This window comes from Pleurodeles waltl, chromosome 8 (assembly GCF_031143425.1).
Source record: "Pleurodeles waltl isolate 20211129_DDA chromosome 8, aPleWal1.hap1.20221129, whole genome shotgun sequence".
Classification (NCBI taxonomy): Eukaryota; Metazoa; Chordata; class Amphibia; order Caudata; family Salamandridae; genus Pleurodeles; species Pleurodeles waltl.
The window spans coordinates 1517642297-1517669094 of NC_090447.1; the positions used below are offsets into that span (position 1 = coordinate 1517642297).

At 39.6% G+C, this 26798-nt stretch overlaps 10 non-coding genes across 10 annotated transcripts; all 10 read right to left on the bottom strand.

Moving 5' to 3' along the window:
• Window positions 1-2221: 2221 nt before the first annotated feature.
• TRNAF-GAA (transfer RNA phenylalanine (anticodon GAA)) lies at window positions 2222-2294 on the bottom strand. Its single transcript has one exon. It is a non-coding gene; the product is annotated as a tRNA-Phe (tRNA).
• A 2807-nt stretch (window positions 2295-5101) lies between these two features.
• Window positions 5102-5174, bottom strand: TRNAF-GAA (transfer RNA phenylalanine (anticodon GAA)). The gene has a single exon. It is a non-coding gene; the product is annotated as a tRNA-Phe (tRNA).
• A 1673-nt stretch (window positions 5175-6847) lies between these two features.
• TRNAF-GAA (transfer RNA phenylalanine (anticodon GAA)) lies at window positions 6848-6920 on the bottom strand. Its single transcript has one exon. It is a non-coding gene; the product is annotated as a tRNA-Phe (tRNA).
• Window positions 6921-7414: 494 nt separating this feature from the next.
• On the bottom strand, window positions 7415-7487 carry TRNAF-GAA (transfer RNA phenylalanine (anticodon GAA)). Its single transcript has one exon. It is a non-coding gene; the product is annotated as a tRNA-Phe (tRNA).
• Window positions 7488-9160: 1673 nt separating this feature from the next.
• TRNAF-GAA (transfer RNA phenylalanine (anticodon GAA)) lies at window positions 9161-9233 on the bottom strand. Its single transcript has one exon. It is a non-coding gene; the product is annotated as a tRNA-Phe (tRNA).
• Window positions 9234-11475: 2242 nt separating this feature from the next.
• On the bottom strand, window positions 11476-11548 carry TRNAF-GAA (transfer RNA phenylalanine (anticodon GAA)). The gene has a single exon. It is a non-coding gene; the product is annotated as a tRNA-Phe (tRNA).
• Window positions 11549-13786: 2238 nt separating this feature from the next.
• On the bottom strand, window positions 13787-13859 carry TRNAF-GAA (transfer RNA phenylalanine (anticodon GAA)). The gene has a single exon. It is a non-coding gene; the product is annotated as a tRNA-Phe (tRNA).
• A 2238-nt stretch (window positions 13860-16097) lies between these two features.
• On the bottom strand, window positions 16098-16170 carry TRNAF-GAA (transfer RNA phenylalanine (anticodon GAA)). The gene has a single exon. It is a non-coding gene; the product is annotated as a tRNA-Phe (tRNA).
• Window positions 16171-18408: 2238 nt separating this feature from the next.
• On the bottom strand, window positions 18409-18481 carry TRNAF-GAA (transfer RNA phenylalanine (anticodon GAA)). Its single transcript has one exon. It is a non-coding gene; the product is annotated as a tRNA-Phe (tRNA).
• Window positions 18482-23022: 4541 nt separating this feature from the next.
• On the bottom strand, window positions 23023-23095 carry TRNAF-GAA (transfer RNA phenylalanine (anticodon GAA)). Its single transcript has one exon. It is a non-coding gene; the product is annotated as a tRNA-Phe (tRNA).
• Window positions 23096-26798: the final 3703 nt, after the last annotated feature.

The window sequence follows — 26798 nt, forward strand, 5'->3', positions numbered from 1 at the left end:
GTGTCATGAAAAGCTTTCCGTATCATTTTTAATCATTGTAGACAAGACACAGAAGTCTAAATCATTCACTGTGAAGGTACAGCTATGTCTTAAACTTTGCTGTATCCTTCTGCAGTTAACTGGGTGTAATTAGGGAATTCGTTTTTTATTGTGCAAGCTAGGTATTTCTTTTTTTCTAAACTCTAAATAGGCTAGCAATCTAATGCACAGAAATGTGTGGCATGAGTAAGCAAGCTATTTCATCCGACACTTTGGTTCATGGAAAGATGGAGACTGATGCAGACTGTGGTTTACCTAAAAATCAAGATAGAAACAGTAAATAATGGAAGTCAAAGCTGAAGGCAAGAGAGGTGGAATCCATTTTGAAAGGAAGATAGAAAACAAGTACTGTCTTGTACTGATGGTATGTCAATTAGGTTGATGAAAGGTTTTATCAATAAATTAAAACGTCACCAGAAGCTGAATCCAAGAAAGAAACACGCCTAACAAGCTGTCTTCTGAGTCTTTGCCGAAACCCGGGATTGAACCAGGGACCTTTAGATCTTCAGTCTAACGCTCTCCCAACTGAGCTATTTCAGCCACTTATCTCACAGGTCCCTCCGTATTCTTCTTAATCATTGTAGACAAGACATACACCTCGAAATCATTCACTTTGAGGGTACAGCTATGTCTTAAACTTCCGGTATCCTTCTGCAGCTAACTGGGTGCAATTACTCATTTACTTTTTTGGTGCGCAACCTAGGTACTTCTTTTATTCCAAACTCTGAATAGGCACACAAATGTGTGGGATGAGTAAGCAAGCTATATCATCTGACAGCTTGGTTCATGGGAAAATGGAAGATGATGCAGCCTAAGCTATACATTAAAATCAAGATAGAAACTGGAAATAATGGAAGTCAAAGCTGAAGGCAAGAGAGGTGGAAGCCATTTTGAAAGGAAGATAGAACGCAAGTGTTGTGCTCTACTGATGGTATGTCGATCAGGTTATTAAAAGGTTTCATCTATGAACTAAAATGTCTACTGAAGCTGACTCCAAGAGAGAACTACACCTAATTAGCTAGGTGCTCAGTCCTTGCCGAAACCCGCGATTGAACCAGGGACCTTTAGATCTTCAGTTTAACGCTCTCCCAACTGAGCTATTTCGGCCAGTTGTCAGAGAACACCTTCCTGATGATTCTTAATCATTGTAGGCAACAAGTGGGCATCTGATCAATCACTAGGAGGGTACATCTATGTGTTAAAGTATGCTGTATCCTTCTGCAGCTAACTGGGCACAATTAGTCAATTTATTTTTTATTGCGCAAGCTAGGTATTTCTTTTTTTCTAAACGCTAAATAGGCTAGCAATCTAATACACAGAAATGTGTGGCATGAGGAAGCAAGCTATATCATCTGACACTTTGGTCCAAAGTTAGATGGAAAATGATGCAGGCTACAGTTTACCCTAAAATCGAGATAGAAACGGCAAATAATGGAAGTCAAAGCTGAAGGCAAGAGAGGTGGAATCCATTTTGAAAGGAAGATAGAAAACAAGTACTGTCTTGTACTGATGGTATGTCAATTAGGTTGATGAAAGGTTTTATTGATTAAATAAAACGTCCCCGGAAGCTGACTCCAAGAAAGAAACACGCCTAACAAGCTGTCTTCTGAGTCTTTGCCGAAACCCAGGATTGAACCAGGGACCTTTAGATCTTCAGTCTAATGCTCTCCCAACTGAGCTATTTCGGCCACTTATTGCGCAGGTCCCTCCGTATTCTTCTTAATCATTGTAGACAAGACATACACCCCGAAATCATTCACTTTGAGGGTACAGCTATGTCTTAAACTTCCGGTATCCTTCTGCAGCTAACTGGGTGCAATTACTCATTTACTTTTTTGGTGCGCAACCTAGGTACTTCTTTTATTCCAAACTCTGAATAGGCACACAAATGTGTGGGATGAGTAAGCAAGCTATATCATCTGACAGCTTGGTTCATGGGAAAATGGAAGATGATGCAGCCTAAGCTTTACATTAAAATCAAGATAGAAACTGGAAATAATGGAAGTCAAAGCTGAAGGCAACAGAGGTGGAAGCCATTTTGAAAGGAAGATAGAACGCAAGTGCTGTGCTCTACTGATGGTATGTCGATCAGGTTATTAAAAGGTTTCATCTATGAACTAAAATGTCTACTGAAGCTGACTCCAAGAGAGAACTACACCTAATTAGCTAGGTGCTCAGTCCTTGCCAAAACCCGGGATTGAACCAGGGACCTTTAGATCTTCAATCTAACGCTCTCCCAACTGAGCTATTTCGGCCACTTATTTCACAGTTCCCTCCGTATTCTTCTTAATCATTGTAGACAAGACATACACCTCGAAATCATTCACTTTGAGGGTACAGCTATGTCTTAAACTTCCGGTATCCTTCTGCAGCTAACTGGGTGCAATTACTCATTTACTTTTTTGGTGCGCAACCTAGGTACTTCTTTTATTCCAAACTCTGAATAGGCACACAAATGTGTGGGATGAGTAAGCAAGCTATATCATCTGACAGCTTGGTTCATGGGAAAATGTAAGATGATGCAGCCTAAGGTTTACATTAAAATCAAGATAGAAACTGGAAATAATGGAAGTCAAAGCTGAAGGCAAGAGAGGTGGAAGCCATTTTGAAAGGAAGATAGAACGCAAGTGCTGTGCTCTACTGATGGTATGTCGAACAGGTTATTAAAAGGTTTCATCTATGAACTAAAATGTCTACTGAAGCTGACTCCAAGAGAGAACTACACCTAATTAGCTAGGTGCTCAGTCCTTGCCAAAACCCGGGATTGAACCAGAGAGCTTTAGATCTTCAGTTTAACGCTCTCCCAAATGAGCTATTTCGGCCAGTTGTCAGAGAATACCTTCCTGATGATTCTTAATCATTGCAGGCAACAAGTGGGCATCTGATCAATCACTAGGAGGGTACATCTATGTGTTAAAGTATGCAGTATCTTTCTGCAGCTAACTGGGCACAATTAGTCAATTTATTTTTTATTGCGCAAGCTACGTATTTCTTTTTTTCTAAACGCTAAATAGGCTAGCAATCTAATACACAGAAATGTGTGGCATGAGGAAGCAAGCTATATCATTTGACACTTTGGTCCAAGGTTAGATGGAAAATGATGCAGGCTACAGTTTACCCTAAAATCGAGATAGAAACGGCAAATAATGGAAGTCAAAGCTGAAGGCAAGAGAGGTGGAATCCATTTTCAAAGGAAGATAGAAAACACGTACTGTCTTGTACTGATGGTATGTCAATTAGGTTGATGAAAGGTTTTATTAATTAAATAAAACGTCACCGGAAGCTGACTCCAAAAAAGAAACTTGCCTGACGAACTAGCTCCTCAGTCTTTGACCAAACCAAGGATTTAACCAGGGACCCTTAGATCTAAAGTTTGACGTCCTCGCAACTGAGCTCTTTCAGCCCGTTTTTTCACAGTGCCTTCCTTATTATTGTTAATCATTGTAGACAAGAAATATAAGTCGCAATCATTCACTGTGAGGGTACAGCTATGTGTTACACTTTGCTGTATCCTTCTGTAGCTAACTGGGGGCAATTACTCCTTTACTTTTTTGCTACGCGAGGTAGGTACCTCTTTTTTTCTAAACTCTGAATAGGCTACCACTCTCATAAACAGAAATGTGTGGCATGACCAAGCAAGCTATATCATCTGACAGTTTGGCTCATGGGAAAATGGAAGATGACGCCGGCTACGGTTTACATTAAAATCAAGATAGAAACGGGAAATAATGGAAGTCAAAGCTGAAGGCAAGAGAGGTGGAAGCCATTTTGAAAGGAAGATAGAAAATAAGTTCTCTTTTGTACCGATGGCATGTCGATCAGGTTGATGCAAGTTTTTATCAATGAAATAAAATGTCACTTGAGAGTGACTCCAAGAAAGAAACATGCCTAACAAGCTGAGTGCTTGGTCTTTGGCACAACCCAGGATTGAACCAAGGACCTTTTTTATCTTTAGTCTAACATTATCCTAACTGAGATATTTTAGCCAGGTGTCATGAAAAGCTTTCCGTATCATTTTTAATCATTGTAGACAAGACACAGAAGTCTAAATCATTCACTGTGAGGGTACAGCTATGTCTTAAACTTTGCTGTATCCTTCTCCAGTTAACTGGGTGTAATTAGGGAATTTGTTTTTTATTCTGCAAGCTAGGTATTTCTTTTTTTCTAAACTCTAAATAGGCTAGCAATCTAATGCACAGAAATGTGTGGCATGAGTAAGCAAGCTATTTCATCCGACACTTTGGTTCAAGGGAAGATGGAGACTGATGCAGACTGCGGGTTACCTAAAAATCAAGATAGAAACAGTAAATAATGGAAGTCAAAGCTGAAGGCAAGAGAGGTGGAATCCATTTTGAAAGGAAGATAGAAAACAAGTACTGTCTTGTACTGATGGTATGTCAATTAGGTTGATGAAAGGTTTTATCAATTAAATAAAACGTCACCAGAAGCTGAATCCAAGAAAGAAACACGCCTAAAAAGCTGTCTTCTGAGTCTTTGCCGAAACCCGGGATTGAACCAGGGACCTTTAGATCTTCAGTCTAACGCTCTCCCAACTGAGCTATTTCAGCCAGTTATTTCACAGCTCCCTCCGTTTTCTTCTTAATCATTGTAGACAAGACATACACCTCCAAATCATTCACTTTGATGGTACAGCTATGTCTTAAACTTCCGGTATCCTTCTGCAGCTAACTGGGTGCATTTACTCATTTACTTTTTTGGTGCGCAACCTAGGTACTTCTTTTATTCCAAACTCTGAATAGGCACACAAATGTGTGGGATGAGTAAGCAAGCTATATCATCTGACAGCTTGGTTCATGGGAAAATAGAAGATGATGCAGCCTAAGCTTTACATTAAAATCAAGATAGAAACTGGAAATAATGGAAGTCAAAGCTGAAGGCAAGAGAGGTGGAAGCCATTTTGAAAGGAAGATAGAACGCAAGTGCTGTGCTCTACTGATGGTATGTCGATCAGGTTATTGAAAGGTTTCATCTATGAACTAAAATGTCTACTGAAGCTGACTCCAAGGGAGAACTACACCTAATTAGCTAGGTGCTCAGTCCTTGCCGAAACCCGGGATTGAACCAGGGACCTTTAGATCTTCAGTCTAACGCTCTCCCAACTGAGCTATTTCGGCCAGTTGTCAGAGAATACCTTCCTGAAGATTCTTAATCATTGTAGGCAACAAGTGGGCATCTGATCAATCACTAGGAGGGTACATCTATGTGTTAAAGTATGCTGTATCCTTCTGCAGCTAACTGGGCACAATTAGTCAATTTATTTTTTATTGCGCAAGCTAGGTATTTCTTTTTTTCTAAACGCTAAATAGGCTAGCAATCTAATACACAGAAATGTGTGGCATGAGGAAGCAAGCTATATCATCTGACACTTTGGTCCAAGGTTAGATGGAAAATGATGCAGGCTACAGTTTACCCTAAAATCGAGATAGAAACGGGAAATAATGGAAGTCAAAGCTGAAGGCAAGAGAGGTGGAATCCATTTTCAAAGGAAGATAGAAAACACGTACTGTCTTGTACTGATGGTATGTCAATTAGGTTGATGAAAGGTTTTATTAATTAAATAAAACGTCACCGGAAGCTGACTCCAAAAAAGAAACTTGCCTGACGAACTAGCTGCTCAGTCTTTGACCAAACCAAGGATTTAACCAGGGACCCTTAGATCTAAAGTTTGACGTCCTCGCAACTGAGCTCTTTCAGCCCGTTTTTTCACAGTGCCTTCCTTATTATTGTTAATCATTGTAGACAAGAAATATAAGTCGCAATCATTCACTGTGAGGGTACAGCTATGTGTTACAATTTGCTGTATCCTTCTGTAGCTAACTGGGGGCAATTACTCCTTTACTTTTTTGCTACGCGAGCTAGGTACTTCTTTTTTTCTAAACTCTGAATAGGCTACCACTCTCATAAACAGAAATGTGTGGCATGACTAAGCAAGCTATATCATCTGACAGCTTGGTTCATGGGAAAATAGAAGATGATGCAGCCTAAGCTTTACATTAAAATCAAGATAGAAACTGGAAATAATGGAAGTCAAAGCTGAAGGCAAGAGAGGTGGAAGCCATTTTGAAAGGAAGATAGAAAATAAGTGCTCTTTTGTACCGATGGCATGTCGATCAGGTTGATGCAAGTTTTTATCAATGAAATAAAATGTCACTTGAGAGTGACTCCAAGAAAGAAACATGCCTAAAAAGCTGAGTGCTTGGTCTTTGGCACAACGCAGGATTGAACCAAGGACCTTTTTTATCTTTAGTCTAACATTCTCCCAACTGAGATATTTTAGCCAGGTGTCATGAAAAGCTTTCCGTATCATTTTTAATCATTGTAGACAAGACACAGAAGTCTAAATCATTCACTGTGAGGGTACAGCTATGTTTTAAACTTTGCTGTATCCTTCTCCAGTTAACTGGGTGTAATTAGGGAATTCGTTTTTTATTGTGCAAGCTAGGTATTTCTTTTTTTCTAAACTCTAAATAGGCTAGCAATCTAATGCACAGAAATGTGTGGCATGAGTAAGCAAGCTATTTCATCCGACACTTTGGTTCAAGGGAAGATGGAGACTGATGCAGACTGCGGGTTACCTAAAAATCAAGACAGAAACAGTAAATAATGGAAGTCAAAGCTGAAGGCAAGAGAGGTGGAATCCATTTTGAAAGGAAGATAGAAAACAAGTACTGTCTTGTACTGATGGTATGTCAATTAGGTTGATGAAAGGTTTTATCAATTAAATAAAACGTCACCAGAAGCTGAATCCAAGAAAGAAACACGCCTAACAAGCTGTCTTCTGAGTCTTTGCCGAAACCCGGGATTGAACCAGGGACCTTTAGATCTTCAGTCTAACGCTCTCCCAACTGAGCTATTTCGGCCAGTTATTTCACAGCTCCCTCCGTTTTCTTCTTAATCATTGTAGACAAGACATACACCTCCAAATCATTCACTTTGAGGGTACAGCTATGTCTTAAACTTCCGGTATCCTTCTGCAGCTAACTGGGTGCATTTACTCATTTACTTTTTTGGTGCGCAACCTAGGAACTTCTTTTATTCCAAACTCTGAATAGGCACACAAATGTGTGGGATGAGTAAGCAAGCTATATCATCTGACAGCTTGGTTCATGGGAAAATAGAAGATGAAGCAGCCTAAGCTTTACATTAAAATCAAGATAGAAACTAAAAATAATGGAAGTCAAAGCTGAAGGCAAGAGAGGTGGAAGCCATTTTGAAAGGAAGATAGAACGCAAGTGCTGTGCTCTACTGATGGTATGTCGATCAGGTTATTGAAAGGTTTCATCTATGAACTAAAATGTCTACCGAAGCTGACTCCAAGAGAGAACTACACCTAATTAGCTAGGTGCTCAGTCCTTGCCGAAACCCGGGATTGAACCAGGGACCTTTAGATCTTCAGTCTAACGCTCTCCCAACTGAGCTATTTCGGCCAGTTGTCAGAGAATACCTTCCTGATGATTCTTAATCATTGTAGGCAACAAGTGGGCATCTGATCAATCACTAGGAGGGTACATCTATGTGTTAAAGTATGCTGTATCCTCCTGCAGCTAACTGGGCACAATTAGTCAATTTATTTTTTATTGCGCAAGCTAGGTATTTCTTTTTTTCTAAACGCTAAATAGGCTAGCAAATCTAATACACAGAAATGTGTGGCATGAGGAAGCAAGCTATATCATCTGACACTTTGGTCCAAGGTTAGATGGAAAATGATGCAGGCTACAGTTTACCCTAAAATCGAGATAGAAACGGCAAATAATGGAAGTCAAAGCTGAAGGCAAGAGAGGTGGAATCCATTTTCAAAGGAAGATAGAAAACACGTACTGTCTTGTACTGATGGTATGTCAATTAGGTTGATGAAAGGTTTTATTAATTAAATAAAACGTCACCGGAAGCTGACTCCAAAAAAGAAACTTGCCTGACGAACTAGCTGCTCAGTCTTTGACCAAACCAAGGATTTAACCAGGGACCCTTAGATCTAAAGTTTGACGTCCTCGCAACTGAGCTCTTTCAGCCTGTTTTTTCACAGTGCCTTCCTTATTATTGTTAATCATTGTAGACAAGAAATATAAGTCGCAATCATTCACTGTGAGGGTACAGCTATGTGTTACACTTTGCTGTATCCTTCTGTAGCTAACTGGGGGCAATTACTCCTTTACTTTTTTGCTACGCGAGCTAGGTACTTCTTTTTTTCTAAACTCTGAATAGGCTACCACTCTCATAAACAGAAATGTGTGGCATGACTAAGCAAGCTATATCATCTGACAGTTTGGCTCATGGGAAAATGGAAGATGACGCCGGCTACGGTTTACATTAAAATCAAGATAGAAACGGGAAATAATGGAAGTCAAAGCTGAAGGCAAGAGAGGTGGAAGCCATTTTGAAAGGAAGATAGAAAATAATTGCTCTTTTGTACCGATGGCATGTCGATCAGGTTGATGCAAGTTTTTATCAATGAAATAAAATGTCACTTGAGAGTGACTCCAAGAAAGAAACATGCCTAACAAGCTGAGTGCTTGGTCTTTGGCACAACCCAGGATTGAACCAAGGACCTTTTTTATCTTTAGTCTAACATTCTCCCAACTGAGATATTTTAGCCAGGTGTCATGAAAAGCTTTCAGTATCATTTTTAATCATTGTAGACAAGACACAGAAGTCTAAATCATTCACTGTGAGGGTACAGCTATGTCTTAAACTTTGCTGTATCCTTCTCCAGTTAACTGGGTGTAATTAGGGAATTCGTTTTTTATTGTGCAAGCTAGGTATTTCTTTTTTTCTAAACTCTAAATAGGCTAGCAATCTAATGCACAGAAATATGTGGCATGAGTAAGCAAGCTATTTCATCCGACACTTTGGTTCAAGGGAAGATGGAGACTGATGCAGACTGCGGGTTACCTAAAAATCAAGATAGAAACAGTAAATAATGGAAGTCAAAGCTGAAGGCAAGAGAGGTGGAATCCATTTTGAAAGGAAGATAGAAAACAAGTACTGTCTTGTACTGATGGTATGTCAATTAGGTTGATGAAAGGTTTTATCAATTAAATAAAACATCACCAGAAGCTGAATCCAAGAAAGAAACACACCTAACAAGCTGTCTTCTGAGTTTTGCCGAAACCCGGGATTGAACCAGGGATCTTTAGATCTTCAGTCTAACGCTCTCCCAACTGAGCTATTTCGGCCAGTTATTTCACAGGTCCCTCTGTATTCTTCTTAATCATTGTAGACAAGACATACACCTCGAAATCATTCACTTTGAGGGTACAGCTATGTCTTAAACTTCCGGTATCCTTCTGCAGCTAACTGGGTGCAATTACTCATTTACTTTTTTGGTGCGCAACCTAGGTACTTTTTTTTTATTCCAAACTCTGAATAGGCACACAAATGTGTGGGATGAGTAAGCAAGCTATATCATCTGACAGCTTGGTTCATGGGAAAATGGAAGATGATGCAGCCTAAGCTTTACATTAAAATCAAGATAGAAACTGGAAATAATGGAAGTCAAAGCTGAAGGCAAGAGAGGTGGAAGCCATTTTGAAAGGAAGATAGAACGCAAGTGCTGTGCTCTACTGATGGTATGTCGATCAGGTTATTAAAAGGTTTCATCTATGAACTAAAATGTCTACTGAAGCTGACTCCAAGAGAGAACTACACCTAATTAGCTAGGTGCTCAGTCCTTGCCAAAACCCAGGATTGAACCAGGGACCTTTAAATCTTCAGTCTAATGCTCTCCCAACTGAGCTATTTCAGGTATTTGTCAGAGAATACCTTCCTGATGATTCTTAATCATTGTAGGCAACAAGTGGGCATCTGATCAATCACTAGGAGGGTACATCTATGTGTTAAAGTATGCTGTGTCCTTCTGCAGCTAACTGGGCACAATTAGTCAATTTATTTTTTATTGCGCAAGCTAGGTATTTCTTTTTTTCTAAACGCTAAATAGGCTAGCAATCTAATACACAGAAATGTGTGGCATGAGGAAGCAAGCTATATCATCTGACACTTTGGTCCAAGGTTAGATGGAAAATGATGCAGGCTACAGTTTACCCTAAAATCGAGATAGAAACGGGAAATAATGGAAGTCAAAGCTGAAGGCAAGAGAGGTGGAATCCATTTTCAAAGGAAGATAGAAAACACGTACTGTCTTGTACTGATGGTATGTCAATTAGGTTGATGAAAGGTTTTATTAATTAAATAAAACGTCACCGGAAGCTGACTCCAAAAAAGAAACATGCCTGACGAACTAGCTGCTCAGTCTTTGACCAAACCAAGGATTTAACCAGGGACCCTTAGATCTAAAGTTTGACGCTCTCGCAACTGAGCTCTTTCAGCCCGTTTTTTCACAGTGCCTTCCTTATTATTGTTAATCATTGTAGACAAGAAATATAAGTCGCAATCATTCACTGTGAGGGTACAGCTATGTGTTACACTTTGCTGTATCCTTCTGTAGCTAACTGGGGGCAATTACTCCTTTACTTTTTTCCTACGCGAGGTAGGTACTTCTTTTTTTCTAAACTCTGAATAAGCTACCACTCTCATAAACAGAAATGTGTGGCATGACTAAGCAAGCTATATCATCTGACAGTTTGGCTCATGGGAAAATGGAAGATGACGCCGCCTACGGTTTACATCAAAATCAAGATAGAAACGGGAAATAATGGAAGTCAAAGCTGAAGGCAAGAGAGGTGGAAGCCATTTTGAAAGGAAGATAGAAAATAAGTGATCTTTTGTACCGATGGCATGTCGATCAGGTTGATGCAAGTTTTTATCAATGAAATAAAATGTCCCTTGAGAGTGACTCCAAGAAAGAAACATGCCTAACAAGCTGAGTGCTTGGTCTTTGGCACAACCCAGGATTGAACCAAGGACCTTTTTTATCTTTAGTCTAACATTCTCCCAACTGAGATATTTAAACCAGGTGTCATGAAAAGCTTTCCGTATCATTTTTAATCATTGTAGACAAGACACAGAAGTCTAAATCATTCACTGTGAGGGTACAGCTATGTCTTAAACTTTGCTGTATCCTTCTCCAGTTAACTGGGTGTAATTAGGGAATTCGTTTTTTATTGTGCAAGCTAGGTATTTCTTTTTTTCTAAACTCTAAATAGGCTAGCAATCTAATGCACAGAAATGTGTGGCATGAGTAAGCAAGCTATTTCATCCGACACTTTGGTTCAAGGGAAGATGGAGACTGATGCAGACTGCGGGTTACCTAAAAATCAAGACAGAAACAGTAAATAATGGAAGTCAAAGCTGAAGGCAAGAGAGGTGGAATCCATTTTGAAAGGAAGATAGAAAACAAGTACTGTCTTGTACTGATGGTATGTCAATTAGGTTGATGAAAGGTTTTATCAATTAAATAAAACGTCACCAGAAGCTGAATCCAAGAAAGAAACACGCCTAACAACCTGTCTTCTGAGTCTTTGCCGAAACCCGGGATTGAACCAGGGACCTTTAGAGCTTCAGTCTAACGCTCTCCCAACTGAGCTATTTCGGCCAGTTATTTCACAGCTCCCTCCGTTTTCTTCTTAATCATTGTAGACAAGACTTACACCTCCAAATCATTCACTTTGAGGGTACAGCTATGTCTTAAACTTCCGGTATCCTTCTGCAGCTAACTGGGTGCATTTACTCATTTACTTTTTTGGTGCGCAACCTAGGTACTTCTTTTATTCCAAACTCTGAATAGGCACACAAATGTGTGGGATGAGTAAGCAAGCTATATCATCTGACAGCTTGGTTCATGGGAAAATAGAAGATGATGCAGCCTAAGCTTTACATTAAAATCAAGATAGAAACTAAAAATAATGGAAGTCAAAGCTGAAGGCAAGAGAGGTGGAAGCCATTTTGAAAGGAAGATAGAACGCAAGTGCTGTGCTCTACTGATGGTATGTCGATCAGGTTATTGAAAGGTTTCATCTATGAACTAAAATGTCTACCGAAGCTGACTCCAAGAGAGAACTACACCTAATTAGCTAGGTGCTCAGTCCTTGCCGAAACCCGGGATTGAACCAGGGACCTTTAGATCTTCAGTCTAGCTCGCCCAACTGAGCTATTTCGGCCAGTTGTCAGAGAATACCTTCCTGATGATTCTTAATCATTGTAGGCAACAAGTGGGCATCTGATCAATCACTAGGAGGGTACATCTATGTGTTAAAGTATGCTGTATCCTCCTGCAGCTAACTGGGCACAATTAGTCAATTTATTTTTTATTACTCAAGCTAGGTATTTCTTTTTTTCTAAACGCTAAATAGGCTAGCAATCTAATAAACAGAAATGTGTGGCATGAGGAAGCAAGCTATATCATCTGACACTTTGGTCCAAGGTTAGATGGAAAATGATGCAGGCTACAGTTTACCCTAAAATCGAGATAGAAACGGGAAATAATGGAAGTCAAAGCTGAAGGCAAGAGAGGTGGAATCCATTTTCAAAGGAAGATAGAAAACACGTACTGTCTTGTACTGATGGTATGTCAATTAGGTTGATGAAAGGTTTTATTAATTAAATAAAACGTCACCGGAAGCTGACTCCAAAAAAGAAACTTGCCTGACGAACTAGCTGCTCAGTCTTTGACCAAACCAAGGATTTAACCAGGGACCCTTAGATCTAAAGTTTGACGTCCTCGCAACTGAGCTCTTTCAGCCCGTTTTTTCACAGTGCCTTCCTTATTATTGTTAATCATTGTAGACAAGAAATATAAGTCGCAATCATTCACTGTGAGGGTACAGCTATGTGTTACACTTTGCTGTATCCTTCTGTAGCTAACTGGGGGCAATTACTCCTTTACTTTTTTGCTACGCGAGCTAGGTACTTCTTTTTTTCTAAACTCTGAATAGGCTACCACTCTCATAAACAGAAATGTGTGGCATGACTAAGCAAGCTATATCATCTGACAGTTTGGCTCATGGGAAAATGGAAGATGACGCCGCCTACGGTTTACATCAAAATCAAGATAGAAACGGGAAATAATGGAAGTCAAAGCTGAAGGCAAGAGAGGTGGAAGCCATTTTGAAAGGAAGATAGAAAATAAGTGCTCTTTTGTACCGATGGCATGTCGATCAGATTGATGCAAGTTTTTATCAATGAAATAAAATGTCACTTGAGAGTGACTCCAAGAAAGAAACATGCCTAACAAGCTGAGTGCTTGGTCTTTGGCACAACCCAGGATTGAACCAAGGACCTTTTTTATCTTTAGTCTAACATTCTCCCAACTGAGATATTTTAGCCAGGTGTCATGAAAAGCTTTCCGTATCATTTTTAATCATTGTAGACAAGACACAGAAGTCTAAATCATTCACTGTGAGGGTACAGCTATGTCTTAAACTTTGCTGTATCCTTCTCCAGTTAACTGGGTGTAATTAGGGAATTCGTTTTTTATTGTGCAAGCTAGGTATTTCTTTTTTTCTAAACTCTAAATAGGCTAGCAATCTAATGCACAGAAATGTGTGGCATGAGTAAGCAAGCTATTTCATCCGACACTTTGGTTCAAGGGAAGATGGAGACTGATGCAGACTGCGGGTTACCTAAAAATCAAGACAGAAACAGTAAATAATGGAAGTCAAAGCTGAAGGCAAGAGAGGTGGAATCCATTTTGAAAGGAAGATAGAAAACAAGTACTGTCTTGTACTGATGGTATGTCAATTAGGTTGATGAAAGGTTTTATCAATTAAATAAAACGTCACCAGAAGCTGAATCCAAGAAAGAAACACGCCTAACAAGCTGTCTTCTGAGTCTTTGCCGAAACCCGGGATTGAACCAGGGACCTTTAGATCTTCAGTCTAACGCTCTCCCAACTGAGCTATTTCGGCCAGTTATTTCACAGCTCCCTCCGTTTTCTTCTTAATCATTGTAGACAAGACATACACCTCCAAATCATTCACTTTGAGGGTACAGCTATGTCTTAAACTTCCGGTATCCTTCTGCAGCTAACTGGGTGCATTTACTCATTTACTTTTTTGGTGCGCAACCTAGGTACTTCTTTTATTCCAAACTCTGAATAGGCACACAAATGTGTGGGATGAGTAAGCAAGCTATATCATCTGACAGCTTGGTTCATGGGAAAATAGAAGATGATGCAGCCTAAGCTTTACATTAAAATCAAGATAGAAACTAAAAATAATGGAAGTCAAAGCTGAAGGCAAGAGAGGTGGAAGCCATTTTGAAAGGAAGATAGAACGCAAGTGCTGTGCTCTACTGATGGTATGTCGATCAGGTTATTGAAAGGTTTCATCTATGAACAAAAATGTCTACCGAAGCTGACTCCAAGAGAGAACTACACCTAATTAGCTAGGTGCTCAGTCCTTGCCGAAACCCGGGATTGAACCAGGGACCTTTAGATCTTCAGTCTAGCTCGCCCAACTGAGCTATTTCGGCCAGTTGTCAGAGAATACCTTCCTGATGATTCTTAATCATTGTAGGCAACAAGTGGGCATCTGATCAATCACTAGGAGGGTACATCTATGTGTTAAAGTATGCTGTATCCTCCTGCAGCTAACTGGGCACAATTAGTCAATTTATTTTTTATTACGCAAGCTAGGTATTTCTTTTTTTCTAAACGCTAAATAGGCTAGCAATCTAATAAACAGAAATGTGTGGCATGAGGAAGCAAGCTATATCATCTGACACTTTGGTCCAAGGTTAGATGGAAAATGATGCAGGCTACAGTTTACCCTAAAATCGAGATAGAAACGGGAAATAATGGAAGTCAAAGCTGAAGGCAAGAGAGGTGGAATCCATTTTCAAAGGAAGATAGAAAACACGTACTGTCTTGTACTGATGGTATGTCAATTAGGTTGATGAAAGGTTTTATTAATTAAATAAAACGTCACCGGAAGCTGACTCCAAAAAAGAAACTTGCCTGACGAACTAGCTGCTCAGTCTTTGACCAAACCAAGGATTTAACCAGGGACCCTTAGATCTAAAGTTTGACGTCCTCGCAACTGAGCTCTTTCAGCCCGTTTTTTCACAGTGCCTTCCTTATTATTGTTAATCATTGTAGACAAGAAATATAAGTCGCAATCATTCACTGTGAGGGTACAGCTATGTGTTACACTTTGCTGTATCCTTCTGTAGCTAACTGGGGGCAATTACTCCTTTACTTTTTTGCTACGCGAGCTAGGTACTTCTTTTTTTCTAAACTCTGAATAGGCTACCACTCTCATAAACAGAAATGTGTGGCATGACTAAGCAAGCTATATCATCTGACAGTTTGGCTCATGGGAAAATGGAAGATGACGCCGCCTACGGTTTACATCAAAATCAAGATAGAAACGGGAAATAATGGAAGTCAAAGCTGAAGGCAAGAGAGGTGGAAGCCATTTTGAAAGGAAGATAGAAAATAAGTGCTCTTTTGTACCGATGGCATGTCGATCAGATTGATGCAAGTTTTTATCAATGAAATAAAATGTCACTTGAGAGTGACTCCAAGAAAGAAACATGCCTAACAAGCTGAGTGCTTGGTCTTTGGCACAACCCAGGATTGAACCAAGGACCTTTTTTATCTTTAGTCTAACATTCTCCCAACTGAGATATTTTAGCCAGGTGTCATGAAAAGCTTTCCGTATCATTTTTAATCATTGTAGACAAGACACAGAAGTCTAAATCATTCACTGTGAGGGTACAGCTATGTCTTAAACTTTGCTGTATCCTTCTCCAGTTAACTGGGTGTAATTAGGGAATTCGTTTTTTATTGTGCAAGCTAGGTATTTCTTTTTTTCTAAACTCTAAATAGGCTAGCAATCTAATGCACAGAAATGTGTGGCATGAGTAAGCAAGCTATTTCATCCGACACTTTGGTTCAAGGGAAGATGGAGACTGATGCAGACTGCGGGTTACCTAAAAATCAAGACAGAAACAGTAAATAATGGAAGTCAAAGCTGAAGGCAAGAGAGGTGGAATCCATTTTGAAAGGAAGATAGAAAACAAGTACTGTCTTGTACTGATGGTATGTCAATTAGGTTGATGAAAGGTTTTATCAATTAAATAAAACGTCACCAGAAGCTGAATCCAAGAAAGAAACACGCCTAACAAGCTGTCTTCTGAGTCTTTGCCGAAACCCGGGATTGAACCAGGGACCTTTAGATCTTCAGTCTAACGCTCTCCCAACTGAGCTATTTCGGCCAGTTATTTCACAGCTCCCTCCGTTTTCTTCTTAATCATTGTAGACAAGACATACACCTCCAAATCATTCACTTTGAGGGTACAGCTATGTCTTAAACTTCCGGTATCCTTCTGCAGCTAACTGGGTGCATTTACTCATTTACTTTTTTGGTGCGCAACCTAGGTACTTCTTTTATTCCAAACTCTGAATAGGCACACAAATGTGTGGGATGAGTAAGCAAGCTATATCATCTGACAGCTTGGTTCATGGGAAAATAGAAGATGATGCAGCCTAAGCTTTACATTAAAATCAAGATAGAAACTAAAAATAATGGAAGTCAAAGCTGAAGGCAAGAGAGGTGGAAGCCATTTTGAAAGGAAGATAGAACGCAAGTGCTGTGCTCTACTGATGGTATGTCGATCAGGTTATTGAAAGGTTTCATCTATGAACTAAAATGTCTATCGAAGCTGACTCCAAGAGAGAACTACACCTAATTAGCTAGGTGCTCAGTCCTTGCCGAAACCCGGGATTGAACCAGGGACCTTTAGATCTTCAGTCTAGCTCGCCCAACTGAGCTATTTCGGCCAGTTGTCAGAGAATACCTTCCTGATGATTCTTAATCATTGTAGGCAACAAGTGGGCATCTGATCAATCACTAGGAGGGTACATCTATGTGTTAAAGTATGCTGTATCCTTCTGCAGCTAACTGGGCACAATTAGTCAATTTATTTTTTATTGCGCAAGCTAGGTATTTCTTTTTTTCTAAACGCTAAATAGGCTAGCAATCTAATAAACAGAAATGTGTGGCATGAGGAAGCAAGCTATATCATCTGACACTTTGGTCCAAGGTTAGATGGAAAATGATGCAGGCTACAGTTTACCCTAAAATCGAGATAGAAACGGGAAATAATGGAAGTCAAAGCTGAAGGCAAGAGAGGTGGAATCCATTTTCAAAGGAAGATAGAAAACACGTACTGTCTTGTACTGATGGTATGTCAATTAGGTTGATGAAAGGTTTTATTAATTAAATAAAACGTCACCGGAAGCTGACTCCAAAAAAGAAACTTGCCTGACGAACTAGCTGCTCAGTCTTTGACCAAACCAAGGATTTAACCAGGGACCCTTAGATCTAAAGTTTGACGTCCTCGCAACTGAGCTCTTTCAGCCCGTTTTTTCACAGTGCCTTCCTTATTATTGTTAATCATTGTAGACAAGAAATATAAGTCGCAATCATTCACTGTGAGGGTACAGCTATGTGTTACACTTTGCTGTATCCTTCTGTAGCTAACTGGGGGCAATTACTCCTTTACTTTTTTGCTACGCGAGCTAGGTACTTCTTTTTTTCTAAACTCTGAATAGGCTACCACTCTCATAAACAGAAATGTGTGGCATGACTAAGCAAGCTATATCATCTGACAGTTTGGCTCATGGGAAAATGGAAGATGACGCCGCCTACGGTTTACATCAAAATCAAGATAGAAACGGGAAATAATGGAAGTCAAAGCTGAAGGCAAGAGAGGTGGAAGCCATTTTGAAAGGAAGATAGAAAATAAGTGCTCTTTTGTACCGATGGCATGTCGATCAGATTGATGCAAGTTTTTATCAATGAAATAAAATGTCACTTGAGAGTGACTCCAAGAAAGAAACATGCCTAACAAGCTGAGTGCTTGGTCTTTGGCACAACCCAGGATTGAACCAAGGACCTTTTTTATCTTTAGTCTAACATTCTCCCAACTGAGATATTTTAGCCAGGTGTCATGAAAAGCTTTCCGTATCATTTTTAATCATTGTAGACAAGACACAGAAGTCTAAATCATTCACTGTGAGGGTACAGCTATGTCTTAAACTTTGCTGTATCCTTCTCCAGTTAACTGGGTGTAATTAGGGAATTCGTTTTTTATTGTGCAAGCTAGGTATTTCTTTTTTTCTAAACTCTAAATAGGCTAGCAATCTAATGCACAGAAATGTGTGGCATGAGTAAGCAAGCTATTTCATCCGACACTTTGGTTCAAGGGAAGATGGAGACTGATGCAGACTGCGGGTTACCTAAAAATCAAGACAGAAACAGTAAATAATGGAAGTCAAAGCTGAAGGCAAGAGAGGTGGAATCCATTTTGAAAGGAAGATAGAAAACAAGTACTGTCTTGTACTGATGGTATGTCAATTAGGTTGATGAAAGGTTTTATCAATTAAATAAAACGTCACCAGAAGCTGAATCCAAGAAAGAAACACGCCTAACAAGCTGTCTTCTGAGTCTTTGCCGAAACCCGGGATTGAACCAGGGACCTTTAGATCTTCAGTCTAACGCTCTCCCAACTGAGCTATTTCGGCCAGTTATTTCACAGCTCCCTCCGTTTTCTTCTTAATCATTGTAGACAAGACATACACCTCCAAATCATTCACTTTGAGGGTACAGCTATGTCTTAAACTGCCGGTATCCTTCTGCAGCTAACTGGGTGCATTTACTCATTTACTTTTTTGGTGCGCAACCTAGGTACTTCTTTTATTCCAAACTCTGAATAGGCACACAAATGTGTGGGATGAGTAAGCAAGCTATATCATCTGACAGCTTGGTTCATGGGAAAATAGAAGATGATGCAGCCTAAGCTTTACATTAAAATCAAGATAGAAACTGGAAATAATGGAAGTCAAAGCTGAAGGCAAGAGAGGTGGAAGCCATTTTGAAAGGAAGATAGAACGCAAGTGCTGTGCTCTACTGATGGTATGTCGATCAGGTTATTGAAAGGTTTCATCTATGAACTAAAATGTCTACTGAAGCTGACTCCAAGAGAGAACTACACCTAATTAGCTAGGTGCTCAGTCCTTGCCGAAACCCAGGATTGAACCAGGGACCTTTAGATCTTCAGTCTAACACTCTCCCAACTGAGCTATTTCGGCCAGTTGTCAGAGAATACCTTCCTGATGATTCTTAATCATTGTAGGCAACAAGTGGGCATCTGATCAATCACTAGGAGGGTACATCTATGTGTTAAAGTATGCTGTATCCTTCTGCAGCTAACTGGGCACAATTAGTCAATTTCTTTTTTATTGCGCAAGCTAGGTATTTCTTTTTTTCTAAACGCTAAATAGGCTAGCAATCTAATACACAGAAATGTGTGGCATGAGGAAGCAAGCTATATCATCTGACACTTTGGTCTAAGGTTAGATGGAAAATGATGCAGGCTACAGTTTACCCTAAAATCGAGATAGAAACGGCAAATAATGGAAGTCAAAGCTGAAGGCAAGAGAGGTGGAATCCATTTTCAAAGGAAGATAGAAAACACGTACTGTCTTGTACTGATGGTATGTCAATTAGGTTGATGAAAGGTTTTATTAATTAAATAAAACGTCACCGGAAGCTGACTCCAAAAAAGAAACTTGCCTGACGAACTAGCTGCTCAGTCTTTGACCAAACCAAGGATTTAACCAGGGACCCTTAGATCTAAAGTTTGACGTCCTCGCAACTGAGCTCTTTCAGCCCGTTTTTTCACAGTGCCTTCCTTATTATTGTTAATCATTGTAGACAAGAAATATAAGTCGCAATCATTCACTGTGAGGGTACAGCTATGTGTTACACTTTGCTGTATCCTTCTGTAGCTAACTGGGGGCAATTACTCCTTTACTTTTTTGCTACGCTAGGTAGGTACTTCTTTTTTTCTAAACTCTGAATAGGCTACCACTCTCATAAACAGAAATGTGTGGCATGACCAAGCAAGCTATATCATCTGACAGTTTGGCTCATGGGAAAATGGAAGATGACGCCGGCTACGGTTTACATTAAAATCAAGATAGAAACGGGAAATAATGGAAGTCAAAGCTGAAGGCAAGAGAGGTGGAAGCCATTTTGAAAGGAAGATAGAAAATAAGTTCTCTTTTGTACCAATGGCATGTCGATCAGGTTGATGCAAGTTTTTATCAATGAAATAAAATGTCACTTGAGAGTGACTCCAAGAAAGAAACATGCCTAACAAGCTGAGTGCTTGGTCTTTGGCACAACCCAGGATTGAACCAAGGACCTTTTTTATCTTTAGTCTAACATTATCCTAACTGAGATATTTCAGCCAGGTGTCATGAAAAGCTTTCCGTATCATTTTTAATCATTGTAGACAAGACACAGAAGTCTAAATCATTCACTGTGAGGGTACAGCTATGTCTTAAACTTTGCTGTATCCTTCTCCAGTTAACTGGGTGTAATTAGGGAATTCGTTTTTTATTGTGCAAGCTAGGTATTTCTTTTTTTCTAAACTCTAAATAGGCTAGCAATCTAATGCACAGAAATGTGTGGCATGAGTAAGCAAGCTATTTCATCCGACACTTTGGTTCAAGGGAAGATGGAGACTGATGCAGACTGCGGGTTACCTAAAAATCAAGATAGAAACAGTAAATAATGGAAGTCAAAGCTGAAGGCAAGAGAGGTGGAATCCATTTTGAAAGGAAGATAGAAAACAAGTACTGTCTTGTACTGATGGTATGTCAATTAGGTTGATGAAAGGTTTTATCAATTAAATAAAACATCACCAGAAGCTGAATCCAAGAAAGAAACACACCTAACAAGCTGTCTTCTGAGTTTTGCCGAAACCCGGGATTGAACCAGGGACCTTTAGATCTTCAGTCTAACGCTCTCCCTACTGAGCTATTTCGGCCAGTTATTTCACAGGTCCCTCTGTATTCTTCGTAATCATTGTAGACAAGACATACACCTCGAAATCATTCACTTTGAGGGTACAGCTATGTCTTAAACTTCCGGTATCCTTCTGCAGCTAACTAGGTGCAATTACTCATTTACTTTTTTGGTGCGCAACCTAGGTACTTTTTTTTTATTCCAAACTCTGAATAGGCACACAAATGTGTGGGATGAGTAAGCAAGCTATATCATCTGACAGCTTGGTTCATGGGAAAATGGAAGATGATGCAGCCTAAGCTTTACATTAAAATCAAGATAGAAACTGGAAATAATGGAAGTCAAAGCTGAAGGCAAGAGAGGTGGAAGCCATTTTGAAAGGAAGATAGAACGCAAGTGCTGTGCTCTACTGATGGTATGTCGATCAGGTTATTAAAAGGTTTCATCTATGAACTAAAATGTCTACTGAAGCTGACTCCAAGAGAGAACTACACCTAATTAGCTAGGTGCTCAGTCCTTGCCAAAACCCAGGATTGAACCAGGGACCTTTGGATCTTCAGTCTAATGCTCTCCCAACTGAGCTATTTCGGGTATTTGTCAAAGAATACCTTCCTGATGATTCTTAATCATTGTAGGCAACAAGTGGGCATCTGATCAATCACTAGGAGGGTACATCTATGTGTTAAAGTATGCTGTATCCTTCTGCAGCTAACTGGGCACAATTATTCAATTTATTTTTTATTGCGCAAGCTAGGTATTTCTTTTTTTCTAAACGCTAAATAGGCTAGCAATCTCATACACAGAAATGTGTGGCATGAGGAAGCAAGCTATATCATCTGACACTTTGGTCCAAAATGATGCAGGCTACAGTTTACCCTAAAATCGAGATAGAAACGGGAAATAATGAAAGTCAAAGCTGAAGGCAAGAGAGGTGGAATCAATTTCAAAGGAAGATAGAAAACACGTACTGTCTTGTACTGATGGTATGTCAATTAGGTTGATGAAAGGTTTTATTAATTAAATAAAACGTCACCGGAAGCTGACTCCAAAAAAGAAACTTGCCTGTCGAACTAGCTGCTCAGTCTTTGACCAAACCAAGGATTTAACCAGGGACCCTTAGATCTAAAGTTTGACGTCCTCGCAACTGAGCTCTTTCAGCCGGTTTTTTCACAGTGCCTTCCTTATTATTGTTAATCATTGTAGACAAGAAATATAAGTCGCAATCATTCACTGTGAGGGTACAGCTATGTGTTACACTTTGCTGTATCCTTCTGTAGCTAACTGGGGGCAATTACTCCTTTACTTTTTTGCTACGCGAGGTAGGTACTTCTTTTTTTCTAAACTCTGAATAGGCTACCACTCTCATAAACAGAAATGTGTGGCATGACTAAGCAAGCTATATCATCTGACAGTTTGGCTCATGGGAAAATGGAAGATGACGCCGGCTACGGTTTACATTAAAATCAAGATAGAAACGGGAAATAATGGAAGTCAAAGCTGAAGGCAAGAGAGGTGGAAGCCATTTTGAAAGGAAGATAGAAAATAAGTGCTCGTTTGTACCGATGGCATGTCGATCAGGTTGATGCAAGTTTTTATCAATGAAATAAAATGTCACTTGAGAGTGACTCCAAGAAAGAAATATGCCTAACAAGCTGAGTGCTTGGTCTTTGGCACAACCCAGGATTGAACCAAGGACCTTTTTTATCTTTAGTTTAACACTCTCCCAACTGAGATATTTTAGCCAGGTGTCACGAAAAGCTTTCCGTATCTTTTTTAATCATTGTAGACAAGACACAGAAGTCTAAATCATTTACTGTGAGGGTACAGCTATGTCTTAAACTTTGCTGTATCCTTCTGCAGTTAACTGGGTGTAATTAGGGAATTCGTTTTTTATTGTGCAAGCTAGGTATTTCTTTTTTTCTAAACTCTAAATAGGCTAGCAATCTAATGCACAGAAATGTGTGGCATGAGTAAGCAAGCTATTTCATCCGACACTTTGGTTCAAGGGAAGATGGAGACTGATGCAGACTGCGGTTTACCTAAAAATCAAGATAGGAACAGTAAATAATGTAAGTCAAAGCTGAAGGCAAGACAGGTGGAATCCATTTTGAAAGGAAGATAGAAAACAAGTACTGTCTTGTACTGATGGTATGTCAATTAGGTTGATGAAAGGTTTTATCAATTAAATAAAACGTCACCAGAAGCTGAATCCAAGAAAGAAACACACCTAACAAGCTGTCTTCTGAGTCTTTGCCGAAACCCGGGATTGAACCAGGGACCTTTAGATCTTCAGTCTAACGCTCTCCCAACTGAGCTATTTCGGCAAGTTATTTCACAGGTCCCTCCGTTTTCTTCTTAATCATTGTAGACAAGACATGCACCTCGAAATCATTCACTTTGAGGGTACAGCTATGTCTTAAACTTCCGGTATCCTTCTGCAGCTAACTGGGTGCATTTACTCATTTACTTTTTTGGTGCACAACCTAGGTACTTCTTTTATTCCAAACTCTGAATAGGCACACAAATGTGTGGGATGAGTAAGCAAGCTATATCATCTGACAGCTTGGTTCATGGGAAAATGGAAGATGATGCAGCCTAAGCTTTACATTAAAATCAAGATAGAATCTGGAAATAATGGAAGTCAAAGCTGAAGGCAAGAGAGGTGGAAGCCATTTTGAAAGGAAGACAGAACGCAAGTGCTGTGCTCTACTGATGGTATGTCGATCAGGTTATTGAAAGGTTTCATCTATGAACTAAAATGTATACTGAAGCTGACTCCAAGTGAGAACTACACCTAATTAGCTAGGTGCTCAGTCCTTGCCGAAACCCGGGTTTGAACAAGGGATCTTTAGACCTTCAGTCTAACGCTCCCCCAACTGAGCTATTTCGGCCTGTTGTCAGAGAATACCTTCCTGATGATTCTTAATCATTGTAGGTGATAGAGCGTTCCGTATTAGTAATTTACCTATACTTTGGACGCTCTTTAGGTCGATGAATCTTTTGGCTAAGTGGGACCCTCTCCACCCTTAGTCAGTCAATTTAATCAAATCAATAATCAATAACGAACATAAGCAATCCCCTGATCAACATAACACTTAACAATTAATCCAGAATACATTTTCGGCGAACCCTGACCTTTCAGTCAGGAATAACCACACCAGTTTATTCAAAGTTAGTGAATTTATTTCCCTATATTAACAAAGCTAGCACAATATAGATGTGTCTCAACACCAAATGATAAACATATATGAACATTAATAGCTGTCCATAACGGCGAAACAAGTGCAATCGATGCAACATTTGAATAACAAGGCATTCGATAATAGCAATGCAAATCACTAGAACTATAATCTGTAATGAGCTAATTGCATACATTTAGTCAGCATAGCAAGATCTCAAATTGCATCGTGCGACAAAAGGACTCCTCATCTAACCTCAAATTAGCATCGGCATGTGGGACTTCATGCAACAACGATTTAGCAACATTAATTTAGAAAACTCCTAACTAGGGCTCTTATCAAAATCAGCAGTTGGTTACCTAAAAGAGACACAATGCAATCGTACAATTTCCTTTCATATTTACCAATCTCAATCAGCATTCAAGGAAGTCTTCGTCTCACAGGTATCGTTTCTCGATCAGCATGGGACGGGGCAAAGGGGCAGGGTGGACGGGGCAGTTGCCTCACGGCGGCAAGATGAACTACTACTTCATGCAAAGGGACAAATTCAAGTTAAAGTCTCTAGGGTAAGAATCATTTAAGTCTCTTTCTCTCGATTAGAGAAAGCATCAAAGTCTCTCAAAATGGCGTCGCAGCAAAGTGGGCCATAATAGCTGCAATGTCCTGCAAAATGGCGGGTATCGGGCTGGTGATGGCTGCAATGGCTGCTTTCTTCTCGTGCACCTGGTTTAAATAGACAACAGTTCAAATCCAGTAGGGTCTTCCATTGGAGGGTTCATAGGTTAGCTTCAAATGGTCCAATCAAAAACAACAGTTCTCAAGCTTTTACTTAAGCATACATTATCCTTGGAGACGGGTACGCAAGTTGCAACATTTTATACCAATTAACTCATTTTCAGAGCTTCCATTGTCCGCACCTGCAGATTGACCTTGGAGTAAAGAGAAAAATGCCGGGCTGGCACGAAACCTTAAGATAAGCATGTGAACGATCTCAGTGGAAAAGTACAGCTTCAAGCAAGAATACACGTTTTATAGCACATTGGAAAAATACGAGCATCTAAACCGTGAGACCAGGCCACTAGGCCAAAGCCTCCACTAAAGTAATGCTAAGCAAAAACATTTCAAACAAGCAAATCATAGCACACGTTTATGATTATGTCGGATTAGTGCAATTCTAATACACCACGTTATATAAAGCACGCTTATAAATGTTGGCAAACTACTCTGAGGGCACATTTTGTCCCCGTACAATCTTTATTAGTTTGGTTAAAGTCACACATGATTATTTCACATACGTTTATGCGCTAATAAATGTAAAACCTTCATTTCAGCTTCATCAATCCCTCCTCTGATGACTACTTGTCATCACACCACACCATGCCCACAAATTTTATTCCATTAAAATTCTGTCAGTTCTCTTTTCCTTTTAATTCCCCTAGTTTTCGCTTTGTATTCTTCTGCCATTCTTTTCATCATTTTCTCTTCCTTCCTTCTTCTAATTCTTTCCATTATCATTATTATTCCTCTTTTTATTCCCCAAATTCCAAAAATGCAAATTACTACTATTAATATTCCCTGTATTATTTTTAGCAATATTCCATTCCAAATTCCCCCAATCCAATTTCCCACTGAAGCAAGTCCTTTTCCAACCTTCACCCACACTCCTGGTTCTTTCAGTTCCTTCAAATCTGCACTCTCTTTTGTTAGATTAGCAAGCATAGTTTTAATTTTCACACTGTTGTCGGGAATATACGTGCAACAGTGGCGCGCACCAAGCATTTTGCAAACGCCGCCATCCTTTGCTAAAAGAATGTCTAAGGCAAGCCTATTTTGAAGAGTCATGGCTCTTTCCGCTGCAAGTTCAGCATCTATCAGGATTATAGCACCTGAAAACTTTGTCAACATGTTATCCACTATAGTAGACAACTTTCTTATTTTGATGGAATTCAACACAACTCCCAATGAAGGAATCATGGCTCCAAATATATCTCCTACCACAGCAGCTGCGGTCTCTCTTTTCTGGATACGATGGGATCCAGATGTCTTTGGAATCTTCGATAGGTCATCCAGTTGATAAACCTTTGGGAACACTATACCCAAATAACATCTTCCCCACCATCCCTTTGGAAGACGATAATAGGCATTATACCCACAAATGTAATATACACCTGGAATGACAGGGTCAAGTCCGTTCATCATGAATGTCCATTTGGCCTTAAAGATAAACGTATGTTTACACTCACTCGCTCCTACGAAAATGTTATCATAATAAGATTCACCTCGATATATACAAAATTTCCCTACATACCAAGCATCTAAAGCTATTCTCCCTTGTGTCTTTATTGCGGCAAAATCATAATTATCTACTGAAGTCCTCTTATGTAGCTCTTTTTCTAATTTCGCATTCATTTGTGCCCTTCTATCATCTGTGCGATCTAAAAAGCTTATTTCTACTGCAGAGAGCGAGCAGGTAAGGTTTTCCCTATGAGCGTGAGCCGTTTCAAAAGGTTGCATTGGCTCGAAAAATTCCCTCATTATTTTAGCATCCCAATCTTTAGCAATCTGGCTTAGCTGCGCTATTATAGGAACGTATGCAAAGGTAACATCATAATTCGAGTAAAAATACTGTAGGTTAGTCTGACCATAAAACCTAGACATTACTATACTACATGTAATCCCGTATGTAAGAGGCATGTGGTGATAAGTCACCCCTTCCTTTACTGATGTCGGTATCTGTGTACACACATAACAATCTTTCGCATCCATAGTCTCAACATATTCTGTTAGCAAGCGATAGAAAACATTATACGAAAGTTCTTTCTTATCATGCAAGTGTCTCTCATCTAAT